The following is a 24,324-nucleotide window of genomic DNA, read 5'->3' as shown; positions in this document are numbered from 1 at the left end:
GTGGAAAACACATTTGACAATGATAAAATCTGGGCTCAGGTCTTTTGCTTCTGCTTTTACTAACAATTTCAGCTATCTATAATGTGGTAGGAAGAGGTATATATTTATTGGAAATAATTTCATTATTACTTGTAATATTTTAAATGGTGCTCTGTATATGGGTTTGGGCACTCAGAAATAACTTATTAAGGAGCACACAAATTAATTGAATGCATAGAAATACATAACTGGAACATAGTAAGATAAATTTGAATAAGTTCCTCATCATCATTTTCTCTGGGGTTCATATCTTTTTTATGAATTTTATTGATAACATGTTCTCATGATAAAAGGATAAAATGTTTTATTCTTTTTTTCTCAGAAAAAAGGATAAAAAAGGAATGAGTAAAGTCTCCAAGAAATATGGGACTATGTGAAAAGACCTAATTGACCTTTGATAGGTGTACCTGAATGTGACAGAGAGAATGAATCCAAGCTGGAAAATACTCTTCAGGATATTATTCAGGAAAACTTTTCCAATCTAGCAAAGCAGGACAATATTCAACCCCTGGTAATACAGAGAACACCACAAAGATATTCCTCAAGAAGAGCAACCCCAAGGCACATAAATGTTAGATTCACCAGGGTTGAAATGAAGGAGAAAATACTAAGGGCAGCCAGAGAGAAAGGTCAGGTTACCCACACAGGGAAGACTATTAGACTTACAGCAGATTTCTCAGTAGAATCCCTACAAGCCAGAAGAGAGTGGGGTCCAATATTCAACATCCTTAAAGAACAGAACTTTCAGCCCAGAATTTCATATCCAGCCAAACTAAGCTTCACAACTGAAGGAAAAATAAAATCTTTTATGAACAAGCAAGTACTCAGAGACTTTATTACCACCAGGCCTGCTTTACAAGAGCTTCTGAAAGAAGTATTACACATAGAAAGGAACAATCAGTATTAGCCTTTCTAAAAATATACTAAAAAGTAAAGAGCATCAACATAAAGAAGAATTTATATCTACAAATGGATAAAATAGTCAGTTAACATCAAATGGCAGTAACCCTAAATTTAAGTCGACTAAATCCCCCAATCAACAGATACAGCCAAAACCTAACGGTATGCTACATCCAGACCCATTTCACATCCAAAGATACACAAAGACTCAAAACAAAGGGATGGAGAAAGACTTACCAACCAAATGGAGAGCAAAAATAAATAAATAAATAAAAAGCAGAAGTTGCAATTCTCGCATCTGATAAAATAGATTTCAAAGCAACAAAAATAAAGTGGTAAAAGGATCAATGCAACAATAAGAGCTAATGATCCTAACACCCGGATACATAAGACACATAAAGAGATTTAGACTCAATGAGACAGAAAATTAATAAGAATATCCAGGACTTGAACTCAGATCTGGAACAAGTAAACTTAATAAATATTTATAGAGCTCTCCATTTTAAATACACAAAATATACATTCTCCACCTTAAATACACAAAATATTGATCAGCCATTATTAATACCCATTTTTCAAATAAAGCAATATTCCCATCCTCTCTCCCTCTTTTTTTTCCTTTCTTCCTCTTTTTCACTCCTTTTTTTTCTTTCTTTCCTTCTCTCCTTTCAAAAAAAAGAAAAGCATGTTACTTGACAGGTGGGGACACTCACCACCATACTCAGGAGAACATCCACAAACATGTTGAAAAAAAAAAGAGATATCATGTTCTCTTTTGAAGCACTTTTCACATTAGAAATTGGCAGTCTCTTCATGGAATTGGATTAGTATCTGTCTTCTACACTAGATTTTACATAGTTCTAGTGGGGGAATCACAGATATTTGCATTCATTATTATATCCCCAGCACATATATGTATCTCAATAAACATTGTATTCAGTGAGTGGATGAATCAGTGAATTAATGATGAAAGTTATACACGATGTGCTATGATTACATTTAGTGTGGAAGATGAGGTTGGAATGTGAGCAGGTGGGGAAGGCGGGTTGTGAAGGATCTGGAACACCATAGGTATTAGCTTATATTCTGTAGGAGGCAATGACAGAATTTTAGCAGGGAAGCCATAGGGTAAAATTTATGGTTTAGCAGACTACTATGAAGGTTTTATGGAGGAAGAACCATGAGAGGGACAGCAGTAGGGGGCATGCTGAATACCTGCAATAATTTTTATAGCATTCTCTTTTATTTTTTTCATACTACTCTGTGATATTTGCCTATTTATCCTATTGTCTTCTTTTTTTTTTTAGTTTTAAAATGTCCACTTTATTCCATATAACACTTAACCAGATATCATTTACATCTGAAGAAGAGATGGCCCATGAGACTGATCTATAGTAAAACACGCTAAGAAATGCAGTCCAATTTTATACATTTCCAGGCATCCCTAGACAAGTGTGTCACAATGCACAATGCAGAAATATAGGTATCACTACTACATTTTACATAAAAGGGAAGTATCAATAAACTTTAGAAAGTAGTAAATTCACCTGTCCCTTAAAATATGGGTATGCAATTGTTACAAAGCCATAGTAAATGGTTTGTAAAATGTAATTTTATTTTATGTTACTCTGCTGTTACATAGGGCATAACATTTTCACAAGGCTTTTTTGGGACTACAGTCAATGATTAGCAACACACAATAGTGGTCCAACTCTCTAAATAACAATCACTAGACAAACTGGACACCCTCTCACATGTGCGCAAATCTGCCTGGAAAAGTACTAAAGTTTTACCTTGGACTTGTGTGCTTTATTTCCCCTTTCTAGTGTATTAAGAAATGACATGCACTTTAATTTGCCAAAAGCAATGCTTGTATTCTGGCAGCAACATGCTACTTCTATTACATAGTAAAGTGAATACCAGAACTACAAAGGCAGGAGGTGTAAGTGAATTTTTATTGGGAAGGGAAGTTGTCAACTTAAACAGCAGCAAATGAAGAGTGAATAAGGAAACGCTCTGTTGCCACAGATATACATGACCTCCTTATGTGGCACAGGAGGCATTTCAATTTGTTACCCCTAGCCAGAAATGGCAAGTGCTTTTCCATTCAGTCTTAAACTTCAGGATTCCTACTAAAAAGGAATACATGGAAAAGTTGCTTATTGAAGGAAACCCCCGAAGAGTAAGGGAGGGAATGTAGAAATTAAGAAGCTATGTGGAACAGTCTTCAAATTTTAATTAACTACATTTTCGTATCTTCACAGTAATACAAAACAGTCACCTGCAGAACTGGTTCAGATTACTTAAATACCAAATACATGTTTAGTCCTCTACATAAGTGTTTGGAAGTTACTTATGTTTATATGAAACGAAGCTATTAATACTTTTCTACAGCAGTAACTGCACACCAGGAAGGCCAAGGCAAACACAAATCAAGGAATGAAGTTTTCCCAAAGCTGCAGTGTGAAAAGACTATAAACAGTTGATTCCATACACATGAATGGGTTTCTTTGCTATAGGAAATCCAACTGGAATAAGGAATGGAGATGTGTAAAAAGGTTTCTTGAAGGAAAGAGGATGACACCCTGTATGGATTTAGTTCTCAGCCCCTTCTGCTGCATCACATTCTTCTCCTGCACTGTCTGATGTCCAAAGTGTTAGGTTGTCTCTAAGCAACTGCATGATTAGAGTGCTGTCTTTTTATGAGTCTTCATTCAGTGTATCAAGTTCAGCAATGGCCTCATCGAAAGCCGTTTTAGCCAGTGTGCAGGCAAGCTCTGGGTTATTAAGAATCTCATAGTAAAATACAGAAAAGTTAAGAGCAAGCCCCAGGCGGATTGGGTGTGTGGGTTGCATCTCCTTCTTGCTTATATCAAATGCCTCTTGGTAAGCCCCTTGGGAATTATCTATCGTTTGTTTTCGATCATCACCACATGCAACTTCAGCAAGGTACCGGAAGTAATCACCCTTCATTTTCAGATAGAAGACCTTACTCTCTGGATTAGTTGCATTGGCTATTAAGTATTTATCCAGCAACTCCAGGACCGTGGTGCAGATGGATCTGAGCTCGGACTCCACTTTCTCCCGATAGTCCTTAATCAGCTGCAACTTCTTGTCGGAGGGTCGGTCTTCTGCTCGATGCTTGAGATGACCCTCCAGGCGGACCTGCGGCCCCCGACCACGTTCTTGTAGGCCACGGAGAGCAGGTTGCGCTCCTCGTTGGACAGCTCGGCGCCCTGCTCGGTCACTGCCTTCATGCAGGTGGCCATGTCGTCGTAGCGCTCGGCCTGCTCGGCCAGCTTGGCCTTCTGGATCAGCTCCGTCTTCTCCATGGCGGGCGCAGGGCCGGGGCCGGGGCGAAGGGCGAGGAGAGCGAGGGCGAGTGCCGACCCGGAGCGGGAGGAGACTCAAGAGCTTCACGTCTCCACAGCCGCGACGCGAGTCCCACCACTTTGATCTGCCTTTGGCTTTAGCCGAGGACCCTCCAGTCTCAGCCTACCTGGGAGCCGAGGGGCGGTCCGCCACCCAATTACGCGCCGAACTTGCCCTATCCTATTGTCTTCTATCTACCCCTGGTCTTATGCAATGCTGCACCCATAGCAATTACTACTGATATATGTTAGGGTCTCAATGTTATTGAATAAACAATTTTTTTTTTTTTTTTTTTTTTTTAGAATTTGAGCACAGTTGGGGAACAGTTTTTAAGTGTCAGTTGAGCTAAATATTATATCTTATTTCTACTGATCTTATTTCTACGAATCTACCAAGAACTTTTTCTGGACATTTACCTCTTCATATTCCATCTTTCAAATATAGAATTTTATTATTTATTTAGAGGCACAGTCTCACTCTGTTGCCCAGACTGGAGTTCTGGTGATTCTCTCCTGAGTTCAAGTGATTCTCCTGCCTCGGTCTCTCGAGTAGCTGCGACTGTTGGCGTCTGCCCTGCTAATTTTTTAGTTATCAGTAGAGACAGGGTTTTGCCATATTAGCCAGGCTGTTCTCAAACTCCTGGCCTCAAGTGATCTGTCCATCTCGGCCTCCCAAAGTGCTGGGATTATAGGCGTGAGCCACCCTGCCTGGCTTCAGCTGTAGAACTTTAAATAAAATAGATATAATGTTTCCAGTTGAGGATGTAGCGATTATTCACAAAGACTGTCACATTTTCTAATCTCTGTCTTTACTTTGTCAATGTGTGCACTATTAGACATAAAGCAAACAAAAAAACCAAACGTCTATCTAAATGAATTTTAACACGTTTAAAGAACAGACTTGCTCTTGCACTACCTAGATTTTGTTCTTTAGAGAGTTGTGGTACTTTGGGGCCTAGATTGCAGTTTACCTTCTCATCAAGATCAGGATGGCCTCTTCTTACCAGTGCTGAAATCTGTTTAAGTTTACACAGGCTGCACTTTCTCCTACAGACAGAAACGACTTCACTGTGCCTAGGCATTCAAAATGCTCTCAAAACCTCAGGAGTACATCTGCAGTGATGATTTGTCTGTGGGTCTCACCGGTTAAAAAAAGTCCCAGTAACGAGGAGTATGACCATGTCAACAAGATCTTGACAATTAATTTCTGTTTCCTACTACAAATTACTTGCACTGTATGGTTCTCTTGTCTTCAGCGTCCAGGGAGTTTCTTAGCTGAAAAGTTGAGAATGTCAGATTATTTAAATAAGTGGCTTACTCTGAGGTTATCGCTACCTGTAGATGCTTCCCAGGCACAGTGTTCTCCTATGCGGCATGCAGACGTGTGTATTAACTCCTATTAAATAAATGCATATGAAGTAAGCATGAATAATACCATCCAAAAACTAAGAGTTTTCCTGTGTTATGTAATGTTACTAAACAAATAAATAAAAACTCAGCTTCTCATTGCAAAATTGTCACTGTGGAAATGGCAAAAAGTATGATCAACAAATTAAGTTTCTTTCTTGTATACTTAGCTGTAATTATCAGAAAAATTAGCTTTTCAAATACTTGCTTTTTAAATCAAGCCTCTGTGAACTGTGTGGATTCTAGGTTGGTATTGATTTGCGCACACTTTTGTTACCTTACTTTTTCATACTGAGAGCTTTTCTAGCATTTTCAAGCTTGTTCCTTGAAACTGTTCCTCATTTCTAAAGTAGATACAGAGTTAAGGTGCTCAGAAAAAATTTATGCCAAAGTCTAGTTGTATATCTCCTCCTCCAAATCAATTAGTCATACAACCACATTATTTACATGCATGTATATGTTTTGCTGTAGATATATCCATCTTTGTTTCAAAAAGGATTTGAGCATACTGTAATCTGCATATTAATGAAATAAACTTAGAGACCAGCCTGACCAACATGGTGAAACCTCATCTCTACTGAAAATACAAAAAGTAGCTGGCGGGTACCTGTAATCCTGACTGCTCAGGAGGCTGAGGCAGGAGAGTTGCTTGAACTGAGGATCAGAGGTTACAGCGAGCCAAGATTGCACCACCTCACTCCAACCTGGGTGACAGAGTGAGACTCCCTCTCAAAGAGAAAAAAAGATATAAATTTGAGGGATGGTGGTAGTCGTTATTGGAAAGAATGCAAATTCATGTATAGATCACTAAAGTTTAACCTCTCTAATTACATTCCACATGGTTACAATCAGGTGGGCTAACCTGCCACCTCTTTTCGACATTTTGAGGGGGATGGAGGTGAGAAATACAGCAGATGTCCTTGAAAATCTGTGTATGATTTTGTCCATCAAAAGTACATCTTTGAATATGAAGGGAGTTTTGTTTTTGTTTTGATTTTCTTTTTCTTTTTTCCCCTTCTACTGACACCAAAACCACTAATCTTCAGGGGATTTTTATCATCCCTTTATCAGTGAAGTTATTCTAAAGAGCTTAAATACTTAAGTGATTTCCTTTGGAGCAGTAATGGTGAATTATGTGGTGCTCTAATTGTGCTATTAGTTTATCTAAGCTAAAATGCAATCTACTTAATTTGAGGGTCTTATTACACAGTGGTTTCAAAAGGTGAAACCCATTAAAAGGACATTGGTATTTTTAACAGGAGGTTTTAGCCTTTTCAGATGTCATATTTAATGGAAATATTGTCTCTTACAATTATTTCTAATGTTAGTGTGAGATGTTTATTTTGATATGGAAGCATAACTTGGAAAATTTCTAGGAAACTTGCTTAGTATGTGCTTATATCTTGTGGAGTGAAGTTGCATTTCTAGTAAAACCGATCCTAGCTTATAATACATTTAAATAATATGTGAATTTGCTATGGAATTATACCACTTACATTGTGGTGTGTTTGAAACTTAAAAACACATTTTTAAGTCAGTGTAAACATGGTGTAAAGTAACAAGGCAATGGGAAATAGGATGGTTTGCCATCTATTCTCTCTCTCTCATTCTTTAGAGACAAGGTCTCCTTCGGTCATCCAGGCTGAAGTGCGCAGTGGTCCAGTCACAGCTCACTACAAATGCAAACTCCTAGACTCAAGCTATCCTCACTCCTTAGCCTCCCAAGTAGCTGAAACTACAAGTGTGTGCCACCAGGCTAATTTAAAAAATTTTAGAGTCAGAGTAACATTATGTTGCCCAGGCTGGTCTTGAACTCCTTACCTCAAGTGATCCTCCTGTAGCTTCCTCCCAAAGTTTTGGTTTTACAGGTGTAAGCCACCACACTTGGACTCTCTATTCTGATTTGTATGCTGTGAAACTAGAAATTGATTAACTCAACACTGTGTAAAAAGTGCTTAAGAAATGTTGAATTTGTAAAATTGAATTTTCATCTTGGAATTATTTTTTAAATGGTAGTCTAATGAGCAGCTATCCTATTTATCAATACATTAAAATATTACTTATAATGATAGCTATAAGTAAAACATGGTTTGAATATATCTGTAGCAGAATCTCTCAATGTCGGCACTATTGACATTTTGGATCAGATAATTCTTTCTATGGTTTGAATGTGTCCTGAAAGTACAATGCAACAGTGTCGACAATTGAGACCTTTAAGAGGTGGTTAGATGATGAGGGTATTGCCCTCATGAGTGGATTCATGTTGTTATCACAGGAAGCAGCGGATTAGTTATTAGAAAAGTGGATTTCTGATAAAAGGATGAATTTGGCCTCCTTGTTCCACCTTTCTTGTGCTCTCTTACCCTTCTTCTTCCTACCATGGAAAGACAAAGCAAGAAGGCCCTCACCAGATGCTGGTACCTTGATGTTACACTTCCCAGACTCCAGAACTGTGAGAAAATTCTTTTCTTTATAAACTGCCCAGTCTGTGGTATTATGTTATAGTAAAGACAATTATTATTTGTGGGTGGCTGTCCTATGCAGCATAAAATGTTTAACAGCATCCTTGGTGTCTACTTATTAGATTCCAATAGTGCCACCCAAGTCGTGAGGATCAAAAGTATTTTCAGACATTGTGAAATGTCACATAAAAAGAGTTGCCTGTTGAGAATTATTATTTCTAAGGTAAATATCCAGTTATATTTTATTGTTGTTCAAAATATATGTTTTGTGTATGTATACCTATGCATTTAGCCTCCCAGTTCTATGCATAGAAATCAGGCTTTTAACAGACAGGATGCAGCCAGGGCCAGTGGCTCATAACTATCACCTCAGCATTTTGGAATGCCAAGAGAGAAGGATTGCTTGAGGCCGGAAGTTCAAGAGAGCCTGGGCAACATGGCAAGACCTCTTTCTACAAAAAACTAAAAAATAACTGGGCATGATGGCATGTTCATGGAGTTTCAGCTACTTGGGAGGTTGAGGCAGGAGGAAAATTTGAGCACCTGACTCCAAAGGAGGTCAAGGCTGCAGTGAGCTATGATCATACCACTGTACTCTGGCCTGGGCAATAATGAGAATTTGTCACTAAATAAATAAATTTTTAAAAAAGAATGCATCATTTAAAAAAAATTTAACTTTATTCATAATTTATAATGCTACTAGCAGATTCTGTGCTTTTACCTCCTTTTCTATGTGGTGGATTGACACAAGACAGATGCGGATTTATACCCTCTAGCTCAAGTCTGTGTGAGAGTCCACTATGAGAAGCGTTAGCTTTCTGCATTAGGGGCTGATTCAAACTAGTTGTGTTGCAGGCCTCCCTTTGTGCTTCACACCAGAAGGCTTTAGAATAAACATTTGGCTGAAACGTCTTTGCAGGACTCACCCAGCTGTCCTGTGAAGGAGCTGCTGCCCACACCCACATGCATTAATGTCTGACTTGCCAAAATGTTTGTCTGCCTTCCCATACACAAAGGCACAATGTAATGTGACTAGTATAGAGTGAAATGATTACTTCTTCAGGCAACCAAGTGGACAGGGGATTTTTTCATACATAAGATAGATAGTTTAGTGAATCTTTTTTTTTTTTTTAAAAGAATGATAGAAATTTTTAGTTGACATTTGCTGAAATCATAATTTTAACTTAATTTTATAGTGGATTTTAACAATGTAAAGTGTTATAAATAAAGTGCAGTGTGAATTGTATTTAATCTTGGAGAATTCCGTTAGATATTTTACCACAAGCTTTTCTATTTTATCCCGTTTCCTTGCTCTTTCATCTCTAGCACTCTTTCTTTATTACTTTGTTCGTATTGGTACTACCATTGAATCTCTAAACCCAGTAATATATCAGTGTGAACCTAGGGTTTAGAGTTGACACGAATAAAGGTAGAATATTACTACAAAATGATTTTCAAGAGAAAAGTGTAAACTTATTATTTTGTAACTATTGCTATATAGTTAACAAATTCCCTTAACATACGCCAGCTCTGTCTTTAATGATAGGAAGATGGATTGGATTATTTACATAAATGGATTATCCATATAAATGGATTATTTATGTACACTATAAACATAAGTTTTTGCAATTGTGCAATAGTCTTCCCTTCTCTGGACTAACTTCTTTCTGAAATAGTTTTAATGAGGGTAGCGCCAGCAATCTGAAATCTTTGCTAGAGCATAAAACTTTGCTTGTAGCCAAACTTTGACTAGGTAGCAAACAACAATAGACTTTAAAATTTAAGGTATTCTGTAGGAACAACTAGGTAAATCAGTACGAAAATAAAAATAGTTGAGGTAATATATCATCAGGTGATTCTCTGCATAATTATACTTTTAATATGTAATTATCACCGTGTTGGCGTACTGTGTGGCATACTAAATGGTGGTTTTGAGTATTTAAAACGTTTTCTTTAGCAAAGAGCATTCTTTCCTTTTTCATTTAGTTTTTATTTCTCAGATGAGGACAGATGCAATGAGGGCTGTGTGCCTAAATGAATACTTTTACTCTTGACTAAATTAGTCTGGCATAAACACAAGACTGCTAGCTTTCAGTACAATTGAAAATAAGTGCTATGGTTCAGAGGTCTTTCTTTTCATAGTCCTGCTAAATCATGCTTAAAGTTCAGTTTGTACTCCAACAGCAGCATTTAAGACAGCATAGTTAAGAATCTCTTAACATTTCCATTTACGATTCTCCTCTCCTTCTAACATTTTCGTTATTGATTTTAGGATGTTTCATGGTAACAGCTTATCAGCACTTACAGCCAATGACCTAAGTATGCAATTAAAATTGCACTATTCTAGCTAGGTGATAAACTGGCCCCGGTGATGGGACTTTGGAAATACTATTCTCTTTCCACAAGACCTAGTCTTATTACTAATTATAAAATGGAAAATCACACTATTAAGGTTGAACTCTTTAGAGAAATGTTCAGTTCTTTATAGATTTTAAAATGAAGATGCTTAAATATATTTTCCTTGTTAATAATGCTTATTGTCCTTTAACATTCCATTCTAACTAAAAACATTCATTTATTTGTAGTTTGTCAGTGGAGAAAAATTGCATAGGGATGTCTATCTTTATGATTTAAATGGCAGTATAGAAAACTGCCATTCAAGAGAGCATAGTGTTGGATGAAACAGCCTTTTGGGAGTAATGTGCTTGTATATAGGAGAAGACTGAGTTCCTTCTCCACTCCAAAAACTATGCTTGAGGAAACCATAGACTCATAATGAGAAAATGTTAGCTCAACTACCTTAAATTTGAAACAGCTCCCACAGATAATAGCATATGACCTGTAAGATCACATGTGTTTAGTGATTCTCAGTACAAGCAGACTTTGACCCTTCAGGGTCTTTGCCCATTTCATGTTACTTTTAGTCTTCTTCCCTAAGATTTCCCACTGTATCATAGGACAGTTCTTCAGGGGTGTTAAATATCCTGTTTCAGTAACAGTAGAGAAAAATATGGATGAGAGTATGCATGTGTGCATGCCTGTGTATGCTTATGTGTTCGGTTATTGTGAATGTGTAGTTTCTGCTTATTCCAAAGTAATGAGCTACATAATTTTGTTAGTTTATTTTACCTTTTTGGATCTCATTTTCTTTGTGTGTAAAATATAAACATGCTGCTTGTTCTGAGAAATCTATTCACTAAATTTAAAGCATTGATCATTTTCTTCCACTAAGACCCTCACATTGGCCTCTTCCTTCTCAAGCTTCAAATCCCTTGAGGTCTCTTTTCTTCTCTGATATTTCTTTAATTTCTATTCCTGGAATCCAAGGTAGAATAGGTTCTTCATTATCTGTGAGTACAGACATATCTTCCTTAGTCTGGGACTTAGGTCTGTCCTTTCTAGCTTCAGGTCAAAATTCTTCTCATGAAAGCTAAAATTCTGTCAGAACTCTAATCTTTGTCTATAACATTACTTTGCCTATAGCATAATTTTTTTTTTATTATTCTGTAAAAGAATCAGTCTGTTGTGTTTCCTTTGGCTCCGCTTTTTTTCTGGATTTTTAATCTCTTTCTTGCCTCTGTCTTCATATAGCTCAAAACTGTCTCTCTCCACAGAGATCAGCTACTGTCTCTTATATATTCCTGTTTTATTATAAGTACAATTAATTTCACTTTTTGTGAAGAGTTCAACTGAGAATGTATTCTTGATGTATCTACATATTATTTGTGGTTGAGGGGCAAGGTTTTAGTGTATCTCAATGACTGTGCTCAGTCTTCATGGAATAAATGAGAATGGGCTTTTAAGCTGCAAGTTGATGGCTAAGCAATGAGTCTGCTTTCATATTGATTTCCCACTCCCTCTGCCTTCAGTTTTAATAACTGATCTTCTCTTCATTCCTCTGACCAAGCCATAGACTATTTGTGCTAGAAATAGCTTTAGGGATAATTTGGTTTCATCTCATATTATAAATGAAAAAACCAAGCTCCAGAGAACCTGAGTGACTTACCCTGTATCCATTAAAAGTCTATAAACCAGGGTTTCTCTTTTTTGTGTATGGGGGGCAGTATTGGTTTTCTTGGTAAAATTTCTAGGTCTGCATTCATTCCAGCTATGCACCCATGCTTCATAAACAATTGTTTCACTAAATTGCTACGTTTGGTGTCCACATTTGAGGCATGACCCTTTTCTTGGTAGTCTTCTGTGCCAGGGCCCTACTCCATGCTGGACACTCACTACCAGACACCAGTCTAGCCTGATGCCCATTGCCTGCTGATTCCTAGTTCCTAGACCATGCCTTTGGTTAGCTTTCCACCTGATAACACTATGTGGGCTCCTTGAGGCCTTCTTGGTTTTCTCCCAATACCACCTGCCACTGTGCTTTGGATACCAGGCTGCTCCTCCTTGGCTCCCTGCATTTTTTTTGCCTGAGAGAAATATTATGTATGCCTGGTCTTTATCTTTTTTCTCCCTTGTTCTGCCTGCTGGACATATTAAAGGAAGCCAAGCGATTGTTCTCTGGAAATTTTTTGTAAAATTTTATAAAACAACTTTTGGAAATTTGTAGTCTTGTTTAAGGTGAGTGACATGTTCTTCATAATCTTGCAGCTTTCCTTTAGACCCCGAAGCTGAGAGGCTGAGAGTATAAATGTGTATGTGTGGGTGGCAGTGTGTGTATACACGTACATTTATGTTGAGGTATCCCACAAATGCTACAAACACATGTCATTAGAGGGATGCATTTCAGTTTTGGTGCAATGAGATACATTTGGGCCTGGAAATTAGACTTACCTACTTTCGAATCTAGTTTCTCCAGTTTCTGAATATGTGATCTTGGGAAAAATTATAAGTTAAGTGCTAGAGTGAGAATTCCAATCAAGGTTTACCAGGCTCCCAAACCAATATTTTTCATATAACATGACATAAGACATTCTCTGATTGAGAATATCCATTTAATGTCACTGAGAAAATCTTACCTGAAGGTAAATGAATGAAGACTACATGATACTTAACATCTCTGAGCTTCAGTTGCTTGAACTGTAGCATGGAGGTAAAGATAACAGTGTGACCAAAAATTAGATCATGTATGTGAAAATCCCTTTTGGAAACAGCATTAATAGACCTCTTATTCTACCTTCTCTTCACCCTAAGAAACTGAATGTAGTAACCATCACTGAGTGTAGTAAACACGAAGTAACCATTACTTCCTTAAGTAATGGTAATCATTAATTTTTCTTGAAAATATATTGTCAAGGTGGTAAATGTGATCGCAAGTGATACCATATGCATCAGTACTGGGATACATTTAGCTAGAAATGATCATTTACATTTATTTACTCCTAAAACCTAATGCACATATACACACAAAAATCAACTCGCGTATCATGGCTACATAGAGGTAATGAAATTCAGTGGCTTTTTTCAAAGATAACCCTAGTTATAACTTAGGAAAAGAGATTTTTCAATGGAAAACAATAGATAAAATATGTGGAAGGTGCTATTTTATGTTATTAACTTCAACAAAACACCTGACAGAGTTTTCTTATCTAAAAAGAATCGCAATATAAGCATTTATATTTATGTCTAGCAATCTGAGTGTTTTTGTACCATTTTAATGTTTTATATTTAAGAGACTATGGCAAAATACAGAATATCATGCTAAGACACTAGTTACCAAGCTACAGAATCACATCGGATTTAATGAAGGCCCTTTGTTTATATGTGGTTATATACAGATTCTTGTGGTATAGGACTTAGCACTGTGTCTAAGTCAAGAAAACAAAGGCAGTGGGGAATTAGAGGATAGGGAAATAATTATTCTAGATCTAAGATAGTAGTCCAGGCAATTAATGGCTTCAGCTATGTCAGAGGATAATGTGTCCTTCAGCCATACTATTTCATCTAATCAGCCAGGATCCTAAACTATCTCTTGAGATCATTTGAAGTCGTCTTGAGTTATTACTATGTTAACCAAAATGGTGGCAGAGTAGAAAATCTCTTGGTGATGAAATCAAATGGCACTACTTGACGTTCTTTATTGAATCATAATGGTCCTTCTGAAAAATCCCTGAAGGAGGAAAAACTTTAAAACTTTGCACATGAAACTTATTTAATAATATTGTGCCCTGCAAATTTCCATAGTTTCCTGACAGAATTCCAGCTACACTGGCCTCAGATGAGATGGGGGCTAAGGTTAAGCAATTGGTAGAAATCGATGTGGAGCTATCAGAACCGGAACTCAAACTCAAGTCTATCAAGCCCAGGAGGGGGGGAAAAAAAAGAAAAAAAAAAGCTCTTTTCGAGAATTTGATTGGCCTCAATGGACAGCAGAGAATTCCTTGACTGTGCTCTTGTGTTTATCAGAGATGGCAAATGGGTTTCATTCTACCTGCTTCTTCATGAAGGTTTATTGATAATGGCTTTCTGGCATGCTTCCTTGAGAAGGACTTTATGGTGGATTCATGTTATTGAGAAAGTGACATGATTGATTAGACATACCTGCTTTGGAATGTGAGGGGGATGGGTGCTTGACAGTATTTGCCATTTCTGGCTTAGAAAGTGGGAAATTGGAAAGAATTTCTGAAAGAAAAAACTAGGCCTCTGGAGTCAGAGAAACATAAATTTGAATTCTGGTCCATCCCTCTTAACCATGTGACCTTGGAGGAGACTAAGTTTACCTAGTTTTAATTTAGTCTTTAAAAAATGCTGCTAATCTCCCAAACTATTTCCAGGTTACAAGGCATAAAATGTCTAGGAGAGTGTGCAGTGAGCACTAGATATTTAGGAAATGCTATTTCTCTTCCATTTACCATTTATCAAGTCTCCTAGGTGCAGCCACAAGACTTCTCTGACAACGTGTTTAGCAGTGCCCACCAGGAGATTATGGGAACACAGGGTTGTGAGTTGAGCCAGAAGGGTAGGCGCAGGCAGTGTTTTTATGTAGGCAACCTTATTAGCTCCTAGGAGGATTCCTTCAAGTTGTATGTATTTATTTTTGTTTATAATCAAACATGTTAGGGTATCACTAAGAGGTGGCATATTTTCTGAAATAATGGGAAGTAATTCAAAGCTATAGATTCTCATGTATTTACTGCTCTGTCACAGCATGCCTGAGATTTTCAGGACAGAAATTAAGCATAAATGATGATATATTTTATTTTTCTATTAGCATCCCTTTTTTGTCTGCTTGAAGTGAAAAGTCACTTTAGATGTAAAAATGTAACTACCACATCAGCAAGGATTTGTTTTAAGCCATTGTGTAGTCCAAAGCCTATTTTCCCTCTGAGCAGATATGGAAGAATGAGCTCCTAAGAGACTAGGTTAATCAAATTTAAAAGCAAATGTAAATTTAAATCAACCATGCAGCCCTGCTGTATGGCAATTAACATTTCAAGGTAAAATGAAATGTGATAATAGTAAATACCAGTTCTATGCAGAATTGGAAACATTCTGTTTCATGGGATATTTGGGCAGAGAATTAAAATTTGAAAGGAAAACCACTATTAACACACCAGCTTTGACGTTTCAAGATAACAATTCAAACTTGATTATAACGTCCCTTAAAAAGAAAAACTTCTATTAAAACTTGATTATAACGTCCCTTAAAAAGAAAAACTTCTATTAAAAACGTCTCAGTTTCCCCCACCTCATAGGCTACATAACAGCTTCTCAGCCTTGGCACTAGGATGTTTTGGACTATGGAATTCTTAGGGACTTCCCTGTGCATTGTGGGATGTTTAACTGCATCCCCGGCCCCGCATACTGGATGCCAGTAGTAACTCACCTTCATTTATCATTGACAGCTCTGAAAATCAAAAATATCTCCAGATACTACTGAAATAAGAATTAAGAGAACTGGGATGCTACTCACTAGGCTTGCCAGTTCCTGTGTGGGCTTTTGTGTGTGTGTGGTTACTTATTCTTTCAGTACCATATTTCAACTTAAGTATATGAGGATTTATAGTAGTCTTATTAAGCTCTAAAATGATCTGGTTGGATCTTCCTATTATTTTTTAAAGGGAAAAGTATTTCAGAGACAAAAAGTCCACGAAGGATGGTCTTTGGGGCTTAAGCAGAAAGAACTATGATATGAAAGAAACAGCTTAAAGTTGTTTGCAGCAAAAGCAAAACTCCCAAAGCTACGCATATGTTTTATAAATGTCATCCAAGTGTCGGAATTTTTACAGTTGTTATTGATATTAGTTTGAAGGACTTCGAAAAGTGGAAGAGGAGGGTCATGGATAGTGGGATGGTGGCAAAATAATACATTTCCTAGGAGCATTTAAGAAATAAAATGTATGTTCTTTGTAATTTTTATAATTTTTTGAAAAGAAAAGCTAATTTCAGGTAAAAATGGGTATTATTATTTATGCCTTCCTGATCAGGATCTCTGTAGTTATGAGTTAAGTAACTCACCTAAAATTATGATCTGGCAATCACTTTGGCTCAAGCTTCTTTTCTTCTGCTTAGAGAGTGGAGGAAAGCATTTGCCTTCTGAAGCCAGAAGGCTCACTGCTAATTTTCAGTGTTCCCAAAATCTGCTGTTGTGGTATTTCTGGGGCTGCTGACAAGGACAGGAAGCAGCACCTTGGTGAAGCGCCTATGCATTGGCAGCACTGTTGCTGGATAATGGAGATTCTAATTTAATCAGCCTGAGTTAGGGAAAGCACAGTATAAATGAAAGCTTTGTAAAGATGTTTGGTTTGTCATGCTCAGAGCAGAACATCCAGGTAGACCTGATGCTTCTTCCTTTAATAGTGTTTGTTCATCCTCCACCTTCTCTAAGACATCAGTTGCTCGTTGCTCCTTTCCCTATATCGTCTGATGTGATTGTGACATGTACACTTGGTGTGATTGTGATTAACAGGGGCTGGCCAGTGGGCACTGTTGCTCTTTGCAGCAAACTCATCCTTCCTCCCTGATGAGAAATCACTTTTATTGGAAGTTATCCTTAATCACCAGTCAAATGAGCCTCTTTTGAAATCTGGCTTCTCTGTAACCTGCTGCTGACACATTACTCTATTGGCATGAAGCAGGGTCATATATCAATGCAAGTTAATTTCTTAAAATCTGTTAAAGAGGATGATCTTTTGCTCTGTAGCATGCAGATTATGTTGGTAAACTTAGTAATACATAGCAATACATTGGAGTTAGCACAGTAATAGGGCAATTCTGTTCTTTTTCTTGTTACAAAGCTAGGGGACAGATAATTTATTATATACTTATTCACCCTGAATAGGTCAGAACCATGAAATTTGAGAATTCTTCATTTGAGGCTATCAAGTCATTCGGGAGATTAAATCTGCATTGTGCTTTAATCTGCCGGATGGCCATTGCATCAATAAAACGTCCGATCTGTCGGCATGGTTAATGTAAGGGGCACCATCTGGGTAATCATCAACTGAATGCACTGACAAGTAATTTTATTGAAGTATCAAGTAAGAACTTAACCCTCTTGATTTTTTTCCCTTGAACCCATTTTCTTACTTTTGATGGAATGAGAACATTTTTAGAAAACACAGTGAGTTCTGTGTCAGTTTTAAACAAAATGTTTCTCACTCTTACACCTAAATTTAGTTCATCTGAGAGGTTATGCCAAGAAGAATTAACAGATTACAAAAAAAGTAATTTTACAAGATTTAAAGCACTCTCTTTTTCTATCTTGTGCTAAGTCACTATTTTTATAGTAATACTTCCTACTATTGACATTTTTCTTTTGAACAGAGGCACGTTCTTCCTCCACCATGTATAGACTGGAGTTGTATTAATCCTTGATATTGCTGGAACTAACTTTTCATAATAGAATATGTTCTCTTTCCCTTTTAGGATGAGAATTTAGTAGGTAAAAGAAGAAATACAGATTAAATGTTGAGCTTCTTAAATAATTCGAGATTATAGGTTGTTACAAAAGCTTAGAAGTCAGATATTAAAAATGGAATCTGTATTCTGCAGTTGTCATGTACCGGTATAAGCTTAATCACAAATTTTTCTACTTATAAAATATAAAGTCACAATTTGGTGCATATGTGTAATATGTATTCTATTCATGCTTAGGAAAATATAACTGTGAAGTGAGTTGTAAGTAATTTTGCAAGTACTTACTATACTGATATCAGAAAAAGATATGTATACATATATATCTTTTAAACTACTGTAAGACAGAACTAAAACTTATTCACATAAGACTGCAAACAGAGGTGTATATATATATATATATATATATATATATATATATATGCATATATGCAGCCAACTAAAAATATCAATTTATTCACTTTTAAAATTCACATTTTTACTGTCAAAAAGAAACATAGATTTACTTTCTAAAACCTGATTGTGAAATTATACACCGAACCCTTCAAATAATTGTGGTAGCTTTTTCCTTTTTTTAAAACTTTTCAAATGACTCCACTTTGTCAGGCATTTCAGTTATCAGAGAACAGTGGTAGTGGTGGTGAGTCAACGTGGAGGTTGAAATAGAGATGTAATTAAATACATTCTGAAATTAGAAAACAAGGTTAACGATGATATTTGAATGAAACCTTTTCAAACCCACTGTCAAAACACAACTTCTTTTCCACTCTTGTTTGAATCTCATGGCAACCTTGCTATCTTTTTTTTTTTTTTATAGTGACTTCTCTTCTGGGGTGTGTTTTCTGAATGCCTTTCACTTAATAGGCATATTTTAGAAATCTCATTTCACTGTCTGCGTAAGAACAGCAATGATGTAGAAACCTAACCATTTTAGACTGTCTGGATGCTGTTTTCATCAAGTCATTAACATTATTATTGAGGGTGACACAGGGAAGCTAACTCCTCTCACTGGAGCATCTTATTTGTTAAAAGACCACAGCCCCTTAACCTTTATAAAGGATGTGGTTTCAGCAAGTTAACTTTTAATGTGGAGCTGTTTTCCATTATAATTTCAATTTATGTCTGTCTGTAGTATTTCCTGCAACTCTTACAGACCTTTTTGTGTAAGTAAAGCTTGTCTGGGTTGTGTATAGGTGTGCTCCGAGGATCTTAGTTCTTGGCATGTTAGAACTGGAGCCCAGACTCCTCATTCTGGAGATGAGAGAGTTGAAATGCAGGTTGTCCTGGCAAGGAGCATTAATACAACAAGATCTATTATGAGTATCCTGAGAGTTCATTAAGTGTGTTTCCCTCTACCCTACCCTGACCTTTTGCACCAGTTCTATATTTGTTAAAACTGTATTTTGAGGCCCTGAAAACAGGTAATTTATATTAGCCTTTTTATTATGGATAATTTCTCCTTTGTTTATGTTGAATTGCAGCCCAGAACCCAGTCTTCTGCCTTGTGCTACAATTCATGTTAACTGAACTATTCACATGAACAATGCAGTTCATTGGAAAAGTAGTAGTATCGCTTTTGTAAAAATGATACATGCTTTGTACACAAATTGAAAGTAATACAGAATTAAGTAAAGACTGAAGATCAACAGAAACTATACCAACCACTCAAACTCATAGTTAATATTCTGGCAAATTTATATCCTATTCTATCTCTGTGCAAAATGTATTTATTGATTACATATGAATGTGTGTCTTCATTGATTCATGCAGTCATACGTTGTCAGTAATGCTGGAAGTTGTCATTTCCGTTTTTTTTTTTTTTTTTTTTTATGAAAGGAAGAAAGAGAAAGAGAAAAGAGGGAGAGAGAACAGGAGTCTTGCTCTATTGCCCAGACTGGAATGCAATCTAAAAGTAGGTATTAAAAACCTCTTTTATGCCGAAAATTGTGCTTAACAGCGGAGACAGGAAGGAATAAGGAAAGAAAATAACAAACAGCCAACCAATATTTCATTTAAATCTGTGAAATGCTATGCATATGCTGAAGAGTGATTTGCTTCCATTTATGTGGTCACTTTCAAAATAGGTGTAATGTGATACTAAAAAAATGTTTGATCTGTGGACCTGGGGTGAAGAATTGTATAAATATTCACTGAGTTTACTCGTTCCAGGTCTGAGTTCAAATCATAAATGTCCCTCTTAATTTTCTATCTCGTTGATCAGTCGAATATTAACAATGTCATGTCAAAGTCTCCTGCTATTATTGTGCAGTAGTCCAAGTCTCTTTATAAGTCATTGAAAACTTGTCTTATGTATCTGGGTGCTCCTATATTGGGTGCATATATATTTATGATTATTGACTCCTATTGTTGCATTGATCCTTTTACCATTATGTAATGTCCTTCTTTGATTCTTTTAGTCTTTGTTACTATTAAAGTCTATTTTGTCAGAGACGAAAGTTACAACTCCTGTTTTTTTTTTTTCTCTCTCTCCATTTGATTGGTGAGTCTTCCTCCAACCTTTTGTTTTGAGTCTTTGTGTGTCCTTGCTTACGAGATGGATCTGGATACAGAGTGCTGATGTGTTTTGACTTTTTATTCAGTTTGCCTGTCTGTGTCTTTGATTGGGGCATTTAATCCATTTTAATTTAGAGTCAATATTAATATTTGTGAATGTAATGTTGTCATTTAATGCTAGCTGGCTATTTTGACCATTAGTTGATATAGATTCTTCATTATGGAGGTACTCTTTACCTTTTGGTAAGTTTTTGGGATGACTGATACTGGTTGTTCCTTTCTGTGTGTAGTGCTTCTTTCAGAAGCACTTGTAAAGTAGGCCTCATGGTGATGAAATCTCTGAGTGCTTGCTTGTTTGCAAAAAATTTTATTTTTCCTTCATTTATAAATCTTAGTTTGGCTGGATATGAGATTCTGGGTTGAAAATTCTTTTCTTTGAGGATATTGACTATCGACACCCACTCTCTTCTAGTTTGTAGTGTTTCTACTGAGAGATCCACTGTAAGTCTGATAGGATTCCCTTTATGGGTAACATGACCTTCTCTCCAGCTGTGCTTAGCATTTTCTCCTTTATTTCAACCCTGGTGAATCTAACAATTATGTGTCTTGGGGATGCTCTACTTGAGGAATATCTTTGTGGTGTTCTCTGTATTACCTGGAGTTGAGTATTGTCCTGCCTTACTAGGTTAGGAAAGTTTTCCTGAATAATGTCCTGAAGAATATTTTCCAGCTTGGATTCATTCTCTTCATGACATTCAGGTACACCTATTAAACGTAAATTAGGTCTTTTCACATAGTCCCATTATTTCTTGGAGACTTTGCTCATTTCTTTTTACTTTTTCTTCTCTAATCTTGTCTTCTGGTTTCATTTCATTAAGTTGGTCTTTGACCTCTGATATTCTTTCTTCTGCTTGATCAATTAGAGTATTAAAAGCTGTGCATACTTCACGGAGTTCTCATAGTGTATTCTTCAGTTCCATTAATTCACTTATATTCCTCTCTAAATTGTCTATTCTTTTTAGGATTTAATCCAACCGTTTTTCAAGGTTCTTAGTTTCTTTACCTTGGGCTAGAACATGTTCTTTTAACTCACAGAAGTTTCTTATTACCCACCTTCTGAAGCCTAATTCTGTTATTGGAATGCACTTGTTCTCCATCAGGCTTTGTTCCCTTGTTGATGAGGAACCGTGATTCTCGGTAGAGGGAGAGGCATTCTGATTTTTAGTATTCTCAGCCTTTTTACGCTGGTTTCTTCCTGTCATTGTGAATTTATCCACCTGTCGTCTTTGTAATTACCGACTTTCTCAAATTAGGTCTCTGAGTGGACGTCCAACTTGTTAATTCCCAGCGCCAAAATCTGAGCAACCCACTGTGCTGGCTAAAACAGAGGCGTTAAGATTCTTGATGCTTTTCTGCCTGGGAGCCTGCCGTTTGGCTTCCCTCCTGAATCCCTTCTTCAATCAGTTGAATGGGCGACTCTGCCTTCATGGAGCTCCAAAGGTCGACCAAAAGGGGAGCCAGTCCGGTTTACTCTCCACCAAGAACCCCCATGCAGGGGCGCCGGCAATCGGCCACAAGAGTAGTGCTGGCGACCTGTGGGGCTTCTCCGCTGGGAATCTTCTGGTCCGTGAGCAACAAGAATTTGTCTGAAAGTGTGGCATCCTCTCGTTCTCTGTGCTTTCACTGGGAGCTACAAGCCTGAGCTGCTAGTGATCGGCCATCTTGAATCTTGGAAGTTATCATTTTCTATATCAAGGCTGATATAGACTTTTGCCAATCTTTTATATTTTTACCATTTTGATATTAATTTGAAAAAGTCTTTTTTTTTTTTTTTCTCTTTTCAGCAGAAGCCTTTAAATCACCTTTTCTTTTTTTTTTTTTTTTTTGAGACGGAGTTTCACGCTTGTTACCCAGGCTGGAGTGCAATGGCGCGATCTCGGCTCACCACAACCTCCGCCTCCTGGGTTCAGGCAATTCTCCTACCTTAGTCTCCTGAGTAGCTGGGATTACAGGCACGCGCCACCATGCCCAGCTAATTTTTTGTATATTTTTTAGTAGAGATGGGGTTTCACCATGTTGACCAGGATGGTCTCGATCTCTTGACCTCGTGATCCACCCGCCTCAGCCTCCCAAAGTGCTGGGATTACAGGCTTAAGCCACCACGCCCGGCCTAAATCACCTTTACATGTCTTTTGTTCTCATTTATGTTGGCATGCCCCATGTTGTTTCTTCCTTCCAACCTTACTGATGTGTAAAGTCTCTTAACTATTTGGATATTCACTGTTATATTTTGCAAATAGTTTTCTGTTTTGTTTCCAACTTTCTCTATTATTTTTTTAATTTTGTTTATTTTGTTTTGCTAGCATAAGTTTTTCTTGGTAGTGAGGATAAACTTCTTATTCTAACAGATGCAAGTAATTAAGTAAATTTATCACTGAAATTATATTCGGAGGTAAGCCTATAGCCAGGCACATGAATAGGATAAAATACCACAGTTATTTTAGAAATGTATTTCTGCACATATAAGTTACATTGCTAATACATCTCTGTAGCACAGAGAAGATCTCTTAGTAGACAAGAGTGGCAAAAGTCTGTGTATATATAACCAGGTTAATGAGCTGTTTACTGATTTCCCACCATTGGGTTAGTATCCCTTGAGCATTTAATTTTTCATCTTGTTATTGTGCTGAGACTCCACGTGAAGTCTTTTTTTAAAACCTTAACTGTGTCCAATGTGAGAGTAGTTTCTGAGATGAATATATTGAGTTCCTGTTTTGAATTCTAACTTGCCACATACTGTTTTATCGTTTAGTAGTGGGAATAATGATCAGTTACCTGCAGGAAATCTTCATTGTCTGAAGGGTGATGGCTGCACATATGTTTGGCCAATAGTGTTACTCTTCTCTAGGTTTTGTCTTAAGCACTACAGCTCATAGCTATAGTATACTGCGAACAGCCTTTTGTTTTTGTTTGGCACAAAAAACTTTTATCCACACAAAAAATTCTGCATTTTATTTCAGAATGCCTGTGAGTTTTCTCCAAACCCCGACCAGAATACATTTCTTAGCTGTACATTCTGTACAGTATCCTGCAAACAGCCTTTTCCCCCCACTTCTCTCTTTGTTCTTAACTATTGCTATTCTTATCATTGTAGCGAAGTTGTTCATTTTGTTTTTGTTATGTTGTAGTGCATACTCATTTTTCAGACAATTTGCCTATCTAAAACTGTGGTTTTCATCCTGAGTCTTTTCTTAGGTAAAAAGGACATTAAGGGTCAACACAGGATAATCTCTCGGCATTTTAAGTAGCTTATCAACTTTTTAGGTATAATTAGGAGAGCACACCGACATAAGAAGTCAATAAATCTGTCCTAATACTTGTCTACTGCCCTCTGAGTGTGCGATAATTTGAAATCAGTAGCTATTAATTTTATTCCCCTGTATGTGCATCAGAGAAAGCTCTGATTCTTTTTTTTGTGTGTGTGTATGTGTGACACAGTTTAACTCTGTCACCCAGGCTGGAGTGCAGTGTTGCAATCTTGCAGTCTTGGCTCACTGCAACCTTTGACTCCCAGATTTAAGCAATTCTCCTGCCTCAGCTTCCCGAGGAGGTGGGATTACAGCCACTCTCTACCACAACTAGCTAATTTTTGTATTTTTAGTAGAGACAGGGTTTCACCAAGTTGGCCAAGCTTGTCTTGAACTCCTGACCTCAGTGATCCCACTGCTTTGACCTCCCAAAGTGCTGGAATTACAGACACAAGCTTCCACACTAGGCTAGCTCTGATTCTTTAGAAGGCAACATTGTCTTAGTTCAGAAAG

The 24,324-nt window shown here is 37.1% G+C and overlaps 1 protein-coding gene and 1 pseudogene across 15 annotated transcripts in view; one reads left to right on the top strand and one right to left on the bottom strand.

Annotated features, from left to right (window-relative positions):
- The window catches only part of PCDH7 (protocadherin 7), a 431,755-nt gene that overhangs the window by 121,461 nt on the left and 285,970 nt on the right, over positions 1-24,324 (top strand). The gene's annotated exons all lie outside the window — the stretch shown is intronic.
- On the bottom strand, positions 2,234-4,422 carry LOC103792083 (14-3-3 protein theta pseudogene; annotated as a pseudogene).

The sequence above is a fragment of the Callithrix jacchus genome, chromosome 3, assembly GCF_049354715.1.
Source record: "Callithrix jacchus isolate 240 chromosome 3, calJac240_pri, whole genome shotgun sequence".
NCBI lineage: Eukaryota > Metazoa > Chordata > Mammalia > Primates > Cebidae > Callithrix > Callithrix jacchus.
The sequence above is the reverse complement of the archived record's forward strand: the minus strand, read 5'-3'. Positions and strand labels throughout refer to the sequence as shown.